At 43.5% G+C, this 17,740-nt stretch overlaps 2 long non-coding RNA genes across 2 annotated transcripts; both read left to right on the top strand.

Annotated features, from left to right (window-relative positions):
• Positions 1-511: 511 nt before the first annotated feature.
• LOC111947768 (uncharacterized) lies at positions 512-3,076 on the top strand. The gene is made up of 2 exons (XR_002873696.2): positions 512-2,311; positions 2,657-3,076. It is a non-coding gene; the product is annotated as an uncharacterized LOC111947768 (long non-coding RNA).
• An 11,878-nt stretch (positions 3,077-14,954) lies between these two features.
• Positions 14,955-15,573, top strand: LOC144994287 (uncharacterized). The gene is made up of 2 exons (XR_013657742.1): positions 14,955-15,049; positions 15,124-15,573. It is a non-coding gene; the product is annotated as an uncharacterized LOC144994287 (long non-coding RNA).
• Positions 15,574-17,740: the final 2,167 nt, after the last annotated feature.

Genomic DNA, 17,740 nt, shown 5'->3' with positions numbered 1-17,740 from the left:
ATTATATGCCCGAACCAGAGGCTTGACATGCTCATTCCACTTAACCTTTTGTTCATTATCGAGCGTGCCTATCATGTTTAACAATGTCCGGTTAAAACGCTCTACCGGATTCCCTCTGGGATGATAGGGAGTTGTTCTGGATTTCTTGATGCCAGTCATGTCACAAAGCTCTCCAACTAACCTAGACTCGAAATCTGAGCCTTGGTCAGAATGCAGACGTTCTGGGATGCCATAATGCACTATGAAATCATGCCACAAACACTTTGCGACAGTCCTGGCTTTCTGATTCGGAGTTGGAATAGCGACAGCAAATTTGGTGTAATGGTCAGTTAATACTAAGATGTCCTTCGTATTACTGCTATCTGGCTCTAGAGATAGAAAGTCCATGCACAGGAGTTCCAATGGTCTGGTGGTGTGAATGTTAACAAGGGGTGCTGCTTTCTCAGGTAAAGATTTACGCCTTACACAGCGATTGCAAGTCTTGACATAATGCTCCACTGCGGCTGCCATTTTGGGCCAAAAAAACCTTTGCCATACTAAGTCCAATGTCTGCTCAATCCCCATGTGACCCATATCATTATGGAGGCTTTCAAGAACAACAGGGCGCAAATCCAGCGGCAGAACCAATTGGAGATGAGGTTTATCCTCTTCTTTCTTCTCCCGATAAAGGACTCCATTCACCAGTTTCAATTTACTCCATTCCCTCAGTAGCAAAGAGAGCTCAGGAAGAAGTCGATGTGCAACAGGCAGAACTTTCTCTCCCGCCTCAAGCTGCTGTATAACTTCTCTGATTGCTGGATCTGCATACTGTAATTCTTGTAGGTCAATGTCAGTCATGGACGGTACAATGTCCAAACCATGAGATGACTCTTCCTCAAAGGCTTCTGGAAAGACGTTAGTAGAGACTGTCATTGATTCAACCAATGCAACATCAATGCAAGCTGACGGAGGTAGACAACTTCTCACCAGAGCACCTTGACAGATTGCATCCACAACTTCAGGAGGTAATTCAGAGGGTCTGCTTGAATGAGATAGACGCTCGACAACATGATAGGTAGGATCCCACTCCCCATTCTGAGGTGATTCATTCAGTATGGGGGGATGAGGTCGCCGTGACAATACATCTGCATCATTATTTTGCTTGCCAGATCTATACTGCAGCTTGAATGAGTATGTCAACAAGGCAGCCAACCAACGATGACTGGTGGCATCTAATTTCGCAGAGGTCCAGATGTAAGTGAGAGGATTGTTGTCAGTGATCACAGTAAAATGGGAACCATACAAATAATCATGAAATTTTTCTGTGACACTCCATTTTAATGCTAAAAACTCCAGCTTGTGTCCAGGATAGCGAGATTCACTCTGGGAGAGTCCTCTGCTGGCATAAGCAATGACACGAAGCTGGCCCTCCTGTTCTTGATACAACACAGCCCCCAGTCCAGACAAACTTGCATCTGTGTGCAAAATATAGGGAAGCTTGGGGTTAGCAAATGCAAGAACAGGAGCCGATGTTAATTTGTCTATCACAGTTTCAAAAGATGTTTGACAAGCAGGAGTCCATCTGTCTCCAAACGGTTGTTTTGAATCTGTGTACTTTGATGCAGTCTTCTTGCTCTTGTCAGTCGGGCGGCTAAGTTCATAGCCACGAGTAAGATGATTAAGTGGTCTTACTATTGTGGCATAGCTTCTGATGAACCGCCGATAATATCCGGCAAAACCTAAGAATGATCTTAGTTCTTTCAGATTTCGGGGTACCGGCCAGGATTTTAAAGTGGACACTTTCTCTGGGTCTGTTTCAACACCGCGTTCTGACAACACATGTCCCAAGTAGTGCACGCTTGACTGAAAGAACCTGCACTTATCTGGAGAGAGTTTTAATCCAAACTCTTTTGATCTTTTCAACACTTTCAACAGGCATTCTTCATGCTCTTCCAGGGTGGCAGAAAAAACAATGATATCATCTAGGAAAACAAGAACTTCCCTGAGGTTCAAATCTCCCATGCACTTCTCCATTAATCTTTGGAATGTTGTAACCCCGATGAAATTCTGCGCTATCACTTTAAATCATACTGCGCTGTAGCTCCTAGTAAAATTCTGCACTGTCACTTTAAATTTGCCGGTTCCCTTGCGCTGTGCAAATACCGCGAGACTATAAGTTCAGTAGTGACGTGGCTTTCGTTCTTGGGAGACCTGTCAAAGCACTGACAGGTTGCAAGGACGAGGGAGCTGGGCTGTGTACCGCTGCTGCAGATCGGCGTTCATCATCTGAAGCCGGGATTTAAATCTGCACAGTTGAACAAAAAGTGAACTGGTGAGTGCAGCCATGATTGAGACAGCTGGCGCGGGCGCCAGCTTAAATGAATTGTTTTTTTATAATTGGATGTGGTTAAAATGAACTATTTTTCTGCTTGATAAATAATGTTGAAATATGAATTGTGAGTACTCGTTGAAATGAAATTGATGATCATCTACATTGAAATAGAATTTGGAAATGTTGTACAACTATCGATTATGCACTTAAGATATTTTTTGCAGTGTCCTCCTGATTATGAATTGCATATGCATTTGTTTATTATGTTAATTAAGGAGGTTGTGGGAATATGCTTTCTTTTGATCAAAGGAAATTATCATTTATTTATTGACCCTGTTTTAACAGGCCAGGTCGCAAGACTGGTCGTCTTGCAGACCAATTTACTGGATGCTCAACCTGAGCACTGGACAGAATTGTTTATCAGGGAGTTTTACCACTCCCAGAAGGAAAAAAGAGGATAAATCCTCTGCAGATGGCGAGCTAAAAAGGAGCCCCGATCCTGACTTGGATTCTGCCCTCTTCACTGCCAGTGCGGTAGGAACTAACCCCCTTCTCATCCAACAAATCAGCTGGAGTGTTTCTTTCTTTTCGTTTTTCCAAAAGAGAACTATAAAAACTCTTTCATAAGGCCTAACGGACGCCTTAAGAACTAGAAAGACAAAACGACAGAAAACATCCTCTGGACTAAAAAAAAATCCTTTGTTGTATATATTGTGATTTTTGTATTCACTGTATATTGTAAATACATTTACATTAGCAACTCAAGTCTTGTCTGTGGTTTTTAAACATTCACATTCCTCCATGAGTCGAACCAAACTAGCCCAAATTAATTAAAACCAACTTTGTAAAGTTCATGTAAGACATACATGCTACAATGTGCTTGGAGCATTCGTCACCCCCTGAGGCATGCGGTTCCATTCCCAAAAACCCAATGGAGTCACAAAGGCAGTCTTGGCTCTGTCTTTTTCATCCATTTCTATTTGGTAATAACCGGACTTCAAGTCCAGAACTGTAAACCATTTTGACCCAGTTAATGCTGAAAAGGATTCCTCGAGGTTTGGCAGGGCATAGGCATCCTTTATAGTCTGTAAGTTTATTCATTCATCATTCATTCATTTTCTTAACCGTTTTTTCCCTTTCAGGGTCACGGGGCTGCCGGAGCCTATCCCGGCCACTTGGGCGAAGGCAGGGGACAACCTGGACAGGTCGCCAGTCTGTCGCAGGGTAGAATGTCCACAGTCACACACCCATTCACTCTCCTACTCACACCTATGGACAATTTAGAGTTGCCAATTAACCTATGAAGCATGTTTTTGGATGGTGGGAGGAAGCCGGAGACCCCGGAGAGAACCCACGCATACATGGGGAGAACATGCAAACTCCACACAGAAAGGTCCCCCATTGATGTTGTGTTTTTCATGTCCCCCAGCCGGGACTTGAACCGGGGGCCTTCTTGCTGTGAGGCAAGAGTGCTAACCACTGCGGCACCGTGCAGCCCCTGTAAGTTTAGTTTTCTATAATCAATGCACAAGCGCACATCTCCGTTCCGCTTCCGAACAACAACAATTGGGGAGGAAAAGGAAGATTCAGACTCCCTAATTACGCCAGCCCTTAGCTGATCTTGTATGTGTTTCCGCACAGCTTCAATGTCATTCGGATGTATGGGTCTGGCTCGATGCTTGAATGGTGTCGGGTCATGGAGATTAATCTGGTGTTTTATTTGGTTTGTACAACCAAAATCTAGGTCATGGTGGGAGAACACATCAGACATTTGGCTGAGCTTATTTTTTACTCGCTCTTTCCAGTCAATAGGAATGGGCGAATCTCCAAAATGAAAGTCCAATTTCCCTCTCCCCTTCTCATCCAGGGAGACATCCCTCGTTTGATGACTCAAGATGGTTGGCGATGGCCTTATACTGGCTATAACGGCAAAAGGGGGAATGGTAACATCTTGTTTAGACTCATTGTCACAATAACAGGAACCTTATTGGGAGACTGTGTTGAGACTGTGACCAGGCAACTCTGCACATACAGCTTCCCAGGAAGTGCAGATCCTGAGTGGTCAATTACAGCCTACTGACCTGACAGCTGTCCATTTAATTGTGCAGTGCCCTCTAGAACAACAGTACGGCCAGCTGGGACAGAAACTGGAGCCTGACTTAATAACTTCACAACTCCAGAAGAGTCTGCATGGTTCTGCTGATGGTTGATCTGTAGCAACTTCAGAACAGCTCGATATTTTGGAATAGTGGGCAGGGAAAAAACATCACTATTACGACCCGAGTCATACAAAGATTCCAATGTATTCATTCCCACTACAACAGGTGTGTGGCTGTGGGGCTTTGCATCTGGGACCACAAGTGCTAGAGTTGGCATATCAATTTCAGACCCTAAAAAATCTTTGGGAAACGTTATTGTCAACTCCACATATCCCAAATATGGTATTAAATGTCCAGCTGCACCTTCGACCTGTAATAAGTCAAAAAGCGGACGAATTTGTTGATCATTGAGAAACTGATTAAAGAAGGAAACTGAAACTGTGGTGACCTGAGAACCAGTGTCCAAAAGGCAATTATGGTTTTGTTGTGCTATTTTAAGGATGGCGGTGCATTTAGAACCAACGAGCCCTTTTGGCATTTTTTTGGCATTATAAGCTTTGCTTGTAACAGTTCCCCACACTGGACGATCCTCTTCTTGGGACAGTTTGGGTCCCGTTTGGGTCCCGTTTGTCCCTCAACCGAAGCCGGACTCAGTTTAAATGATTGTAAGTGGAACTGTTGTATTGTTTTTTTTCCAAATAATTTCTTTTTATGGACAACCAAAGCAGAATTTGGCTCATTCTTACACTGGGGACGGATGTGTCCATCTTCACCACACCGGAAACAAAAGCCTGGTTTCTGTGGAAATGGCATGGGATGACGAAGAGGTTTTGTGTGGCGCTTTTCTTTTGCTGGTGGTCTGTTGTGGGCTGTTGCTGGTGGATGAGAGGCTGATTTGGGTTGTCAATGAGTCAGCATAGCTAACTGCCGCTGTATGTCTGCTAGCTGATGCGAAAGCTGTTGGGTGATATTGGTCAGTTTAGCCACTGCCCCCCCATCATTATTGTCTGTTCGCACATACTGGGGATGATTAGTAACTTTTTGCCGAGTAACACCCAGATGCCGTTTCATTCGAAGAGTCTTTGTTGCCCCTCTGTCCTCTTCGGTGCGTAACAGCAACAACAGCTCTGCAAAAGTAGGAGGTTGAGTTTTCTTTTGTTTAAGTTGGAGTTCTGTTATCAATCCATCATCCCAACATCCACGACAGAACTGATTTATTAAATGGCGACTACTATCAGACTCCTTGACTCCACCTCTTTTTATAGCAGCATTTAAAGCAACTTGAAGGCGTTGGAGGTAAGTTGATGCTTTTTCTCCAGTGTCTTAATAGGTGTCCATAAACTTGGCAAATAGTTCATCCCCATCCTGAACGGCACCATATGCAGAATCAAGAGTGGCTAAATACACCATTGGCATTGTATTAGGACCCAGATGTTTAACCATATCTGCTGCAGGTGGTAAAAGGCTTTCAACAATCCGCCTGGGTCCTAGCTACTGTTGGGAGACAGCTGGGTCTCCCAACAGTAGCTCTACTCCTGACCGCCAGGCCTCATAATTAGATTCGTTTGATGGTCTGGGTATCCTACCCGAAAACACCCTGAGCCTCTGATGGTGTACTGCAATCTCTTCATTCTTTACAATGTGCTCTACAATGTAGCGCTGGACTTCAGAAGGCTGAACTTCTATAATAGGATTGGATTTTTCCTTGCTGGAGGTTAACAGGGGGTCTGGTGCTGGTTGATGCGGCTTGCATTCCAGTTTGACACTAAAAGTCTCTGGAACAGGTGAAAGTGGGGTGAATAAAGAGTCTTTAGCAGATGATGGAAGTAGCAGAGTAGGCTCTGCATGCAGGGTTTGTTCCTCTTCTTCCTTGGTAGCTGGACCCAGCTCTGTGACAGCCAACCCAACCTGAGCACACATATGCGCCAGCATGTCCTTATATTCAACACCCGTAAGTTTGGCTGTGTTTTGTAACTCAGACAAGTATGATTTAGTTTTAGTTTTAGAAAAATGCTCTGTGAAAATCGTAGCAAGTTCAGATATATAAAATGTAAGTTCATGTTCGGTTGAAAGAAATGTATATGGTAATATAGGACGCAGTGCACCAATAGCATTCCCATTGTTAAATTCTACAACAAGCGCATCATTAAACTCAGAATCTGCATCATTAATGGTCTCTATCCTGTTAATAGAGCCATAGGGTCGCACAAAATCATATGCAGGTTTTATAATGCTGTCATGAAAAGGCAGAGGCATACCCCTCACATAGACTGGTCCACTGGACGGGTATTATCTTGGAGTTCTTTTTGCTTGCTTAACTGTCTCTCTTCTGCTGCTGTTCGTAATGTTGTTAAAGGTCAACAGCCTGCTGCCCCCCTGATCTCAGCAATGTTCCTTTGGTGTATCATGACTTAAGCACTGTTTTCTGTAAGGTTCGAGCTGGGTCTCTTCCTCCCCACCGTCCGTATGACTGTGCTATTGACCTCTTGCCAGGTACGCAACCACCTAGGGGTCATATTTACCCCCTGTCACCACCTGAACGGGATGCTATGGACAGTTACCTACAGTAGTGTCTTCAAGCAGGGGTCATTCGACCGTCCTCCTCTCCTGCTGGAGCGGGATTCTTTTTTGTGGGGAAGCGTGATAGAGGACTACGTCCTTGTATTGATTATAGAGGTCTGAACAGTATTACGGTTCGCAATACTTATCCCCTACCTCTGTTACAGACTGCTTTTGACCTGTTGAGCGGGGCCCAGGTTTTTTCTAAACTGGACCTCAGGAACGCATATCATCTGGTCTGCATCAGAGAGGGGGATGAGTGGAAGACGGCCTTCAATACTCCCAATGGACATTTTGAGTATTTGGTTATGCCTTTTGGCCTCACAAATGCCCCAGCAGTTTTCCAAAGTCTAATCAATGACATCCTGAAAGATATGATAAACAAGTTCGTCTTTGTTTATCTTGACGACATATTGATTTTCTCTCCAGACCTCGACACTCATGTGCAGCACGTCAGAGCCGTACTCCAGCGCCTGCTGGAGAACCAGCTCTACTGTAAGGCAGAGAAGTGCGAGTTTCACACCACGCAAACTCGGTTCCTGGGTCATGTGGTTTCTCCTGGGAGAGTCCAGATGGATGGCTCTAAAGTTAAAGCTGTTCTAGAATGGCCTGTTCCTTCTGGCCGCAAACCACTCCAGCGCTTTCTCGGGTTTGCCAATTTCTACAGACGTTTCATCAGAGGTTTCAGTGGCGTTGCTGCACCCCTTCATAAACTCACATCAGCTAAGGTACGTTTTGTCTGGAATGAGGGGGCCGATAGGGAATTTACCAAGCTGAAGAGTCGTTTCTCTACAGCTCCTATTCTGACTCAGCCTGATTCCTCCAAGCAATTCATTGTGGAGGTGGATGCGTCTGAGTCTGGGGTAGGAGCTGTTTTGTCACAGAGAGCGGCCGATAATAAAGTCCATCCCTGCGCGTATTTCTCCTGCAAGCTCACTCCTGCAGAGAGAAACTACGACATTGGGAACAGGGAGCTGCTAGCGGTCAAACTTGCCTTGGAGGAGTGGCGTCACTGGTTGGAGGGGGCTGAACAACCATTTTTAGTATGGACCGATCATAAGAATTTAGAATATATCCGAACTGCCAAGCGTCTAAACCCTCGCCAAGCGAGGTGGGCTCTGTTCTTCGATTTTTCTATATCCTACCGTCCGGGGAGCAAAAACATCAAGCCTGACGCCCTTTCACGGCAGTTCCAGACGGAGGAGGAGTCTGCTATACCTGCAGCCCCCACCACCATTATCCCTCCTCACTTGGTGTTGGGAACCACTCGCTGGTCGCTGGAGCGCAAGGTAAAGGCATCGGTTCCTGATCCTGCCGCCATACCTGCCGGCTGTCCAGAAGGGTGCCTGTTTCTACCTCCATCCCTACGCACCCTGGTATTAAAGTGGGGTCATTCTTCCCGATTGGCCTGCCATCCCGGAGTGACCAGAACCAGTTTTCTGGTGGCCCAGCGTTTTAAGGCCTTTGTGGCTGCTTGTCCCATATGTTCCAGTGTCAAGACACCCCGGACCCCACCTGCTGGATTGCTTCACCCTCTACCGGTGCCGTCTAGACCTTGGTCCCATGTTGCCATGGACTTTATCACTGGTCTACCCAACTCACGAGGTAAGACGGTCATTCTTACCATCATTGATCGTTTTTCCAAGCTGGTACACGCCATCTTCCTGCGGAAACTTCCGTCATCTAAGGAATTGGCTGTGCTCGTCAGTCAACACCTGTTTCGTTTACATGGACTTCCTCAGAACATCACCTCAGATCGTGGTCCCCAGTTCGTTGCTGCTTTCTGGAGGGAGTTCTGCAACCTCCTTGGGATCAAGGTCAGTCTGAGTTCTGGCTTCCATCCTCAGACTAACGGCCAGGTAGAGAGGTACAACCAGGACTTGGAAACCACGTTACGAGCTATGTGCAGCAAAAGCCCCAAGACCTGGTCTTCTCAGCTCCCATGGGCGGAGTACTCCCATAACTCTCTAGTCAACTCATCCGGATACTCCCCTTTCCAGGCTGCCTATGGTTATCAGCCACCTCTGTTTCCTCGTCAGGAACAACAGGCCTCCTCTTCTGGACCTGCTGCCTTCGTGAGACGTTGTTGCCGAACCTGGAGCAGATACAGGCTTGAACTCTTGCGTAACCAGGAGCGTATCACGGTGGTGGCCAATCGCCGGAGAACAAGAGCTCCGGAGTATAAAGTGGGAGACAGAGTTTGGCTCTCCTCAGCAGATGTTCCGTTAAAGGGGGGTTCCAAGAAGTTACATCCACGCTACATTGGTCCTTACTCTATCTCGAGAATCATCAATCCCGTTGCTGTTAGATTGGATCTTCCTCGCACCCTACGCATCCATCCTGTGTTTCATGTGAGCAAACTGAAACCTGCCAGAGTCTCCCCTCTTCAACCTGCGCCAGTATCTCCTCCAGCCCCCCGTATCGTGGGTGGAGGTCCCGTTTATACAGTCAAGACTCTCCTTGGTTCCAGAAGGGTGGGTCGTGGTTTGCAATATCTGGTTGACTGGGAGGGTTACGGTCCGGCAGATCGACAGTGGGTTCCTGACCGTTTCGTTGTTGACCGATCCCTGGTTGCCCGTTTCCATCGTGATCACCCTGATCAACCTCGTCGTCCGTCTGGTAGCCGGACGTAGGGGGTGGGGTTATGTCATGAAAAGGCTTGACTTTCTCTGTGGGATCCCTCCTGGAGTCCCTCCTCCTTCTTCCTGAGGTTCCCTGCGAGTGTCACAGGTGTTTTGATTTTGTGTTGATTACGTTTGGGTCTACTTAAGCCATGTGTGTTTTTGATTCTGTGCCGAAGCATCTTCTGTCTATACTCCAGTTTACTCTTGTGGTTTTGGCATTAAAACCCTTCTCGTTTTGGAAACTGGTTCCAAGTCGTTCCTTCCTGCTATTGGGTTTCCCCCCTGGCTTCCCCCGTCACAAATGCCTTCAACTAAAACAGCATTTGGCAACTTAATACTAAGATCCAAAAACACATTCATTGTTATTCTTGATACTCAGAGAGTGAGAGAGAGAGAGAGAGGAAAAAAATACAAACAAATTTACAACACTAAACACCATGCACTTCCTCCTAGCTAGCTCGCCAATTTATGTAGCCAGTTTAACTAGAATCCACCAGACTCTAGTTAAAACTAGTTATAAGGGCCAAAGTTTGTTTCAGAGGAAGTGCTAATGATGACAAGCAACATTAAGATGCAGAAAGTGTATATATGTATTCATATTTGATTTACAACAGAAAATAAACAAGCAAAAAAACATAAATCAGTTCAATGCAGTGCATCTGCTGTCCATCCTCCAATAATGTTCATAAATCCAGTCCAAGAAGTTCAATGCAAGCAAAGTTCATCGCATAATCCATCATATCCCTGAGCGCACTTTCAACCCGAGACCTGGTGGGAGACAACTGCAGGACCCCCTGCTCCGCTAGGTGTCTTCTCAGCAATAACTTTATATCAGGCTTGCGTGTCGCAGTCGGAACATAAATATCAAAGTACTTGGCAACAATTAACGAATCTACTTTAGTGCAGTCATCCAATTTATGCAGCTGTGGGTCAAGAACAAAGTCATCCAAGTTGAAAGCCATGACTACCAACAAAGACCACCACCAGAAAAAAAGGAAATGAATGATATACTCAAATGGATATTCAGATCCCGGACGACTCGCACCCCAAGCGAGAATCATACCCCTAGACGCAAACTCTCCATATACAAAACATTAAATCCAAATAAAAAACATACACAAATACGACAAGGGTCGTAACAGTGGCCCTCAATAAAAGAGAGCCAGAGCAGGTTCCTTTTAGGAAAAATGTTGTGTTGGTGAGGACAAAAGCCGTTTTAAGCTAAGTGGACAAATTCTTACTTTATTGTACCTCATGGACTGGATAAAGTCATGTGCCTTATTTGCAAGCAGGTTAATTGAAATGCAATGCTCAAATAATTCAATAGAAATCGTCACTATGTTACAAATAATCACAACCATAACAAATTTACAGCAGAGGACCGTAACAGTAAGCTCCAACAAGTACAACGAGGCTATGGTACACAACAAATGTTTCTAAACATTTTCAAACATTTCTAAATTCAGTGAAGCTGTGACAGATGCTAGCTATGCTGTGACTTTGGTAATGGCCCTATGTAGCAAACCCTTAAGTGAGGGGGATTTTGTAAAAGAATGTATGCTAAAAGTAGCTGACATTGTTTTTCAGAAGCAAAAGAAAAAGTTTGAAGAAATGAGTCTGTCAAATGATACAATTACTAGAAGAGTAGATCTGGGCAGTAACCTCCAATTGCAACTGGGAAAACATGGAGGGCCTTGTTAATTGTACAAATGACACTCGGTCATTAAAGTTTTTAAAAACAACTTTTTCTGTTTAGCCATTTTTCCCCCAAAACAAATTGGCACCCAGTCTATTTTAGAGTTCCTAATTTGGCCTCCGCAACAAAAAACTTCGACAACCTTTAGTTTCTACTTTCTGTGGGCTGCTTAAGGAGAGGCACTGACTGTAAAAACATAACTACTTCAATAAAATTAAGGGCAGCAAAACCATAGAATGGCTTTTTATGTAGCAAAAATCTGCATCTCTACAAAGTGTTAAAAAAATGTCTAAAAATATTTTATTTCTGCATTGTAATGCACATGTATTTGTTGATTTAAAGCTGTTTAATTTATTGTAATGAAACTTGGGATAAACTTCTGATTTAACTATCGCTGCATAATTTTCTCTTTTTTTTTATCATCCTTTCATTCATCTATCCATTTTAATTCAGTTTTATTTGTATAGCCCAAATTCACAACAACAGTCGTCTCAATGGGCTTCGTGTCGGTAATTGTAAGGTAAACACACAATCAAAAAGGATCATAAACACATAGAATTCAATAGGATAGTACTAAACTTTAACTAAACTGACTAAACTAAACTGGCATCCCTGCCCTTAGGAAAAAGTCCTAAAAAAAACGGAATCTGGAAAAAACAAAAAAGCCTCAGGGGTTCCTACATGAAGAAGGGATCCTCCCCCAGGAAGGACAGGAGATTAACAGAACTCATAGAGAAGAATTAACTTATCTAACGCTACAAATTCAGATTTAAAATCCTCGTCAAATAAAACCCCTAGGTTTTTAACTTTGGAGATGGAGGCTATACTTAAGCCATCCAGGGAGACAATCCTATCAGACAGAGCATCTCTGAGGTTTTAGGACCTAGTATAATTACCTCAGTTTTTTCTGGGTTCAGAAGGAGTTAATTAATTGTCATCCAGCTCTTGATGTCTCTGATGCAGGCAGTCAGTTTCTTTATATGGTCATTTTCTTCAGGTTTAATAGATAAATACAACTGCGTGTCATCTGCATAACAGTGAAAATGAATGCTGTTTCCGGATCATGTTTCCTGAGGGTAGCATATAAAGCATAAACAGGATGGGTCCCAAAACTGAGCCCTGTGGGACTCCATAGCTAACTCGAGTGCAATGAGAGGACTATCCATTTACATTAACGAACTGGTACCTGTCGGATAAATAGGATTTAAACCACTGGAGGGCAGATCCTCTGATCCCTATGTCCTTCTCTAATCTATGGAGTAAAACACTGTGGTCGATAGTGTCAAAGGCTGCATTGAGGTCTAATAGGACAGGGATAAAGAGTAGTCCCTTTTCTGAGGCCTGTAATAAGTCATTAGAGACTCTAACTAGTGCAGTTTCCATACTGTGGTGAAGTCTAAACCCTGACTGAAAATCTTCAAAGTGGCTATTGTCTTGTAGGTGGCGGTAAAGCTGCTTCACTCCAACTCTTTCTAAGATTTTAGAAATAAAGGGGAGGTTTGATATTGGTCTATAGTTGATAACTGCATATTTAAAAGACTGTGGCACATAAACTTTTTCCAGAGAGGCATTTATTATTATAAGGATGGATATAATCTTCCTCCATTTATTTCCTTTCGGGGTCACGGGGCCGCCGCATGTGGATGAAGGCAGAGGGCACCCTGGAAAGGTTGCCAGTCTGTCGCAGGGTAGTATAATCGTTGTGCAAATGTTTTAAGTGGAGGCCCCAATCGTTTTTTCATGCCTCTCTCCCTGAACTGTTTTTAATTTGCTTTTCCGTGTCTTTTTTTCTTTTTAATTGCGGGAAATCATATTAATCAAATCAAAATCAAATCAGATTGTGGAAATAATGTTAATAAAGGTATTTGTTAACACTGGTATGTCATTAAATTGTATTACTCATCAAGTATAAAACTTTCCCACTCATGATTTCAATGAATTTTTAAACAGAAGATTTCTTTAACATTAAATACAAATACACATATTTAATATTGTTTAATGATAAATGTTCGTTGATGTATTTTTATGTAAAAGAAGCATAAAGAGAACAGACAGCTGATCTGCATATAAACAGTTTTTTTCCCCAAGTTCAGCTGTTTGTTCTTCTGCTCCACATGTAAATGTTGATTTGATCTGTCCTTTCACTAAATTTCCTGACAGCCCCATATACTGTAAACAAATCAGGCTCTTACATCACCATTCATCTTAAAAAGACCTGGGGCCTCATTTATAAATGTTGCGTACGCACAAAAGAAGGCGTACGCCACTCTCTACGCAATAGTTGAGATTTATAAAAAGCAAACTTGACGGGAAAATGTGCGGTCCTCCACGCAAGCTCTGACCCAGGCGTACGCACAAAAACGGGTGAAATGAGAAACGGCGACACCATCGGCAGATGCAAGACACACGTGAAAGTGACAGTGTCTGCCAAATCGTGCTGGCATGTGCTGTACTACACAATGTGTCACAGCTTAAAAACGTGCCTCTACCCCCTGGCGCCGATTGCTGTGTTGGCCCTGAACTCCATCCCCACGCATTTGAGCCAAATGCTGCTGCTGTGCGCCAGCGTTTGGAAGTGATGCGTCGCTTGTAAAGAACAACAAAAGGTGTGGAAAATATTACTTATTTAAGAATTCCCTCATCGTGCAGTTTATTTCAGTCAGGGCGGTCTTGATTTCGCCCAACTCCTTGGCCACCTCTCTGATTGAACTACTGACTTCCCTCTGCATTTCAAGGACTGCATTGGTGAGGACACGTCCACTGCTGGAGGGTTGAGAGCCGCGTGCCGTGGAGACGCTGGGTCCAGACGGCTGCTCAGCTGCAGCATCGTAACCACTGGCCCCGCTGGAACACCCAGCAACTAAAATAAAATTGTTTTATATTAATAACATGTAATTGTGTAGCCTGCATACATGTGACTTGACTGCATTCATTTTAATTATTTCTCTTACCTGTGTCACCCGGTGCGTCTGGCACGTCGGCGTCCCCCTCCGCCTCAGTCACCACAGTCACCGAGTGACGGAGGGGGAGGGGGACGCCGATGAGGGTGACTTAATAGGGATTCCCCAATAATAGCCGCCAGTCTCTCATCAAGAGGGGTCAGCTCCGGTGTCACCCCCCCCCGTGGCAGACACACTCTGACGATGCAGCGCTAGACGTATTTTTGCCTCGACTTTGATGTCCGATCATATCTTTCATTTCTTTTTTATTTCGGCCACGGTCCGAGGTTGTGAGGCTACAGCATTTACGGCGTCTGCCACCGTTTGCCGCTCACGTGCCTTTTTGGCATTAGTAATGCCCACACTGTGCCCTCCAAACAACATTTTTCTCCTCTTTTCCACCTCGCCAACGATAACTTCGACTTCACATTGAATGAAGTTACGTTTTTTTGATTTCCTCCCTGTGTTTGCCATGATTTAGCAAGCCATGAATATTAATTTGTGGGCGTTTCACGGACTATTTATGGGCGTGTCATGACGCCGCAAAAGCTGCGCTACATTTAGAATTGGTTGTGATTTATTAAGGGAAAGATGCGTAGGATGTGCGTGCGCACGGTTTTATAAATCCGAATATTTCTGTGCGTACGCACGTCCTATGTTTCATCCATACGCCACTTCTGACGCAAATCCTACACAAAGTTTTATAAATGAGGCCCCTGATGTCATGTTGTCAGCCAAGTAGAAGCTCCAATCATTCATCTTCATCATCATCCTCATCATGTTCTCTGTAGTTCTGCTGCTGCTTCTGGCTGCTGGATCCTGTGAGTTTGACTGAGACAAAGACACTGTTCACTGTTGATCCACCATTAACCATTAAACTGTTTGTCCTCTTCAGGTGTAAAGTGTGAACAGCTGACACAGCCAGCCTCTGTGAGCCTGCAGCCAGGGGAGAGGCTGACCATCACCTGTCAGGTCTCTTATTCTGTGGGCAGCTACCACACAGGTTGGATCAGACAGCCTGCAGGGAAAGGACTGTAGTGGATTGGGATAAAAACCACTGGAGCCTCTTACTACAAAGATTCACTGAAGAACAAGTTCAGCATTGATTTGGACTCTTCCAACAACAGAGTGACTCTAAATGGACAGAACATGCAGCCTGAAGACTCTGCTGTGTATTTCTGTGCCAGAGATCCACAGTGACACAAACCATCAGCAGACCTGAACAAAAACCCCTCAGAGCCTGAAAACTTGTAACATGAATTCACCAGAGGAGGCGCTCTAACACTACCAAAGATTTTTTGCTGTACTTCCAATACTAATAAATAAGTGAGTCTTTTTTACTAAATCAAGTCAAATCAATCTAAATTATATAACATAAAATCAAACTTTTCTTACGAGGCAATTTTCCTAAATACATGAAGGATCAGAAATCTGGCTTGATGCTGAGTGATGACATCATGTTATGAGGATCTTTCCAGACCAAAGACCCCCCCCCCCCCCTCTTCCATTGAAAGCAACCGGCCATTCCACTGCTACAACACTTTTCATTGAAAGGCAAGGCTGAGTGACTGGGGTGCAGTAAATTATGAGATTTTAAGGCGTAAAGTTTTTCTCCTGTAAATTTAACGAAGAAAAAAGACAAAATTTTTCTGTTTATTGGAGCCTATTTGACGATAAAAGATGTGGAGAGTTTTGTTAAGCTTTATTTCCAAATAGTTTCAAAAACAACAAAATTCTGAACTCTTTGGTGTCGCAAAATCGGATTATTGTCAGTGTAGCTGACTTTCATGGGTTCTGTGTCGTTAAAGTGGAGTTTAATTTGTAAAATAAAGAACTCAGAGACACGTTAGGGTGAAGAGGACAGCAACTTTATTTTCCTTTTCATTAACATACACAGAAGTCAATTTGTCACCTGATGTCATGAACCTTTCATGCACAGAAGACCAATGCAGAAGTAAACAGTGTTACATACGCCCCCTCCTCCAGATGAAACGTCCCATTTCAACATAAAACAACAAAGATAAAAATCTTCTGTTATAATAGCATAAGAACATTGAAAGTACCAAAAAGTGCTCCTCCTCAGACAGAGGAGTCACACAGACTTAGAGATCTTTTATTTGGTGGAGGAAGAAGGATTGAAGTGGACAGCTTTATTATCAACGGGCTGCAGAGATCCTGCAAACCACCCATTAATGAATAAAACATTAATAAATCCTAAATCAAACAAATGAGCTTCCAAACATTTGGAACATTATCAATAAACATTCAGCTCACCTGTAAAACTAAGTGTAGTCGGTCTGCTCTGCTGCTGTGTGGCTGTGAAGAAACTGGATTGTCTAGAAAGGTCTGTATTATATTAGTTCGTAACCCCGTCAGTTTCTTGCACACAGAAATAATGAATAAGACTCGGAGACAGTTACTTATCTTTTGTGGAGGTTTTACTTCGTACAAACACGAAGGGGACAGACAGATGAACATGGTGCATTCAAAGTCCGAACCAACGAGCTCAGAGATGGGCTTAGTATAAAAACCCTGCATTTGCATATTCAGAAGATCGTCTGATGGACCCTGTGTGAAAATCACGCCCACAGGTTACTGCTGGAGAGAAGCTTCAAGGCTAAAGTGATGATAAGTCTGAGGCCTGCTCAGCAGATCAAACATGCACAGAAAAAGGGAGTACGAGAATAAACTGTGAGGAAAATAGCTTGGCTGTGCTGTCTTCAAATGTAATATAATTTTGAGATGACAATACATGCTCAGTGAATTAAGTTTAAACCATTAGTGTAATAAAAGTTAGAGGCAGTTTCTAACTATTCTTCACAGTGGCGTTCACTTGCTGCACTGTATGTTCACTTCTATTTTACTTAAGTAAAAGTTTGTTTCTCGTAATTTTACGTCTTTAAATATCGTAATTGTACTTTTTTACTCTGTTGTACACATGGAATAACAATAAAGGAATAACAAATGATCTAAAAAAGATTATTCAAACAAAAAACAATAACACTTTTTTAATTAAAAATTTTCAAAGCTTTTAAAATTGTTCAACAGATTTATTAAACTATCATTCTTTTGCCGTGACCAAATTTCTTATTCTAATTTAATTGTTACAACAATACCACATGCTTTTTTTATTTTATCTAGTACTTACGAATACATTCTTAAATTAAAGAAAATGAAAAATAAATTGAGGTAAAAGAATCCTTCTATTTCTATTTATTGGGTTAATATTTGTTTATACATTTTCTACTGTTTTATCCCTTTTGGGGTCACGGGGCTGCTGGAGCCTATCCTGGCCACTTGCGAGCAAAGGCAGGGGACATCCAGGACTGTTCACCAGTCTGTCGCAGGGCCACAATCATACACCCAGTCACACTCACACTTAGGGACTATTTAGATAAACCAATTAACCTATGAAGCATGTTTTTGGATGGTGGGAGGACGCCAGAGGCACTGGAGAGAACCCACATTTACACGGGGAGAGCATGCAAACTCTACACAAAAAGGTCCCCCAT

Source organism: Oryzias latipes, chromosome 8 (assembly GCF_053564925.1).
Source record: "Oryzias latipes strain Hd-rR chromosome 8, Olatipes_Hd-rR_3.1".
NCBI lineage: Eukaryota > Metazoa > Chordata > Actinopteri > Beloniformes > Adrianichthyidae > Oryzias > Oryzias latipes.
The sequence above is the reverse complement of the archived record's forward strand: the minus strand, read 5'-3'. Positions and strand labels throughout refer to the sequence as shown.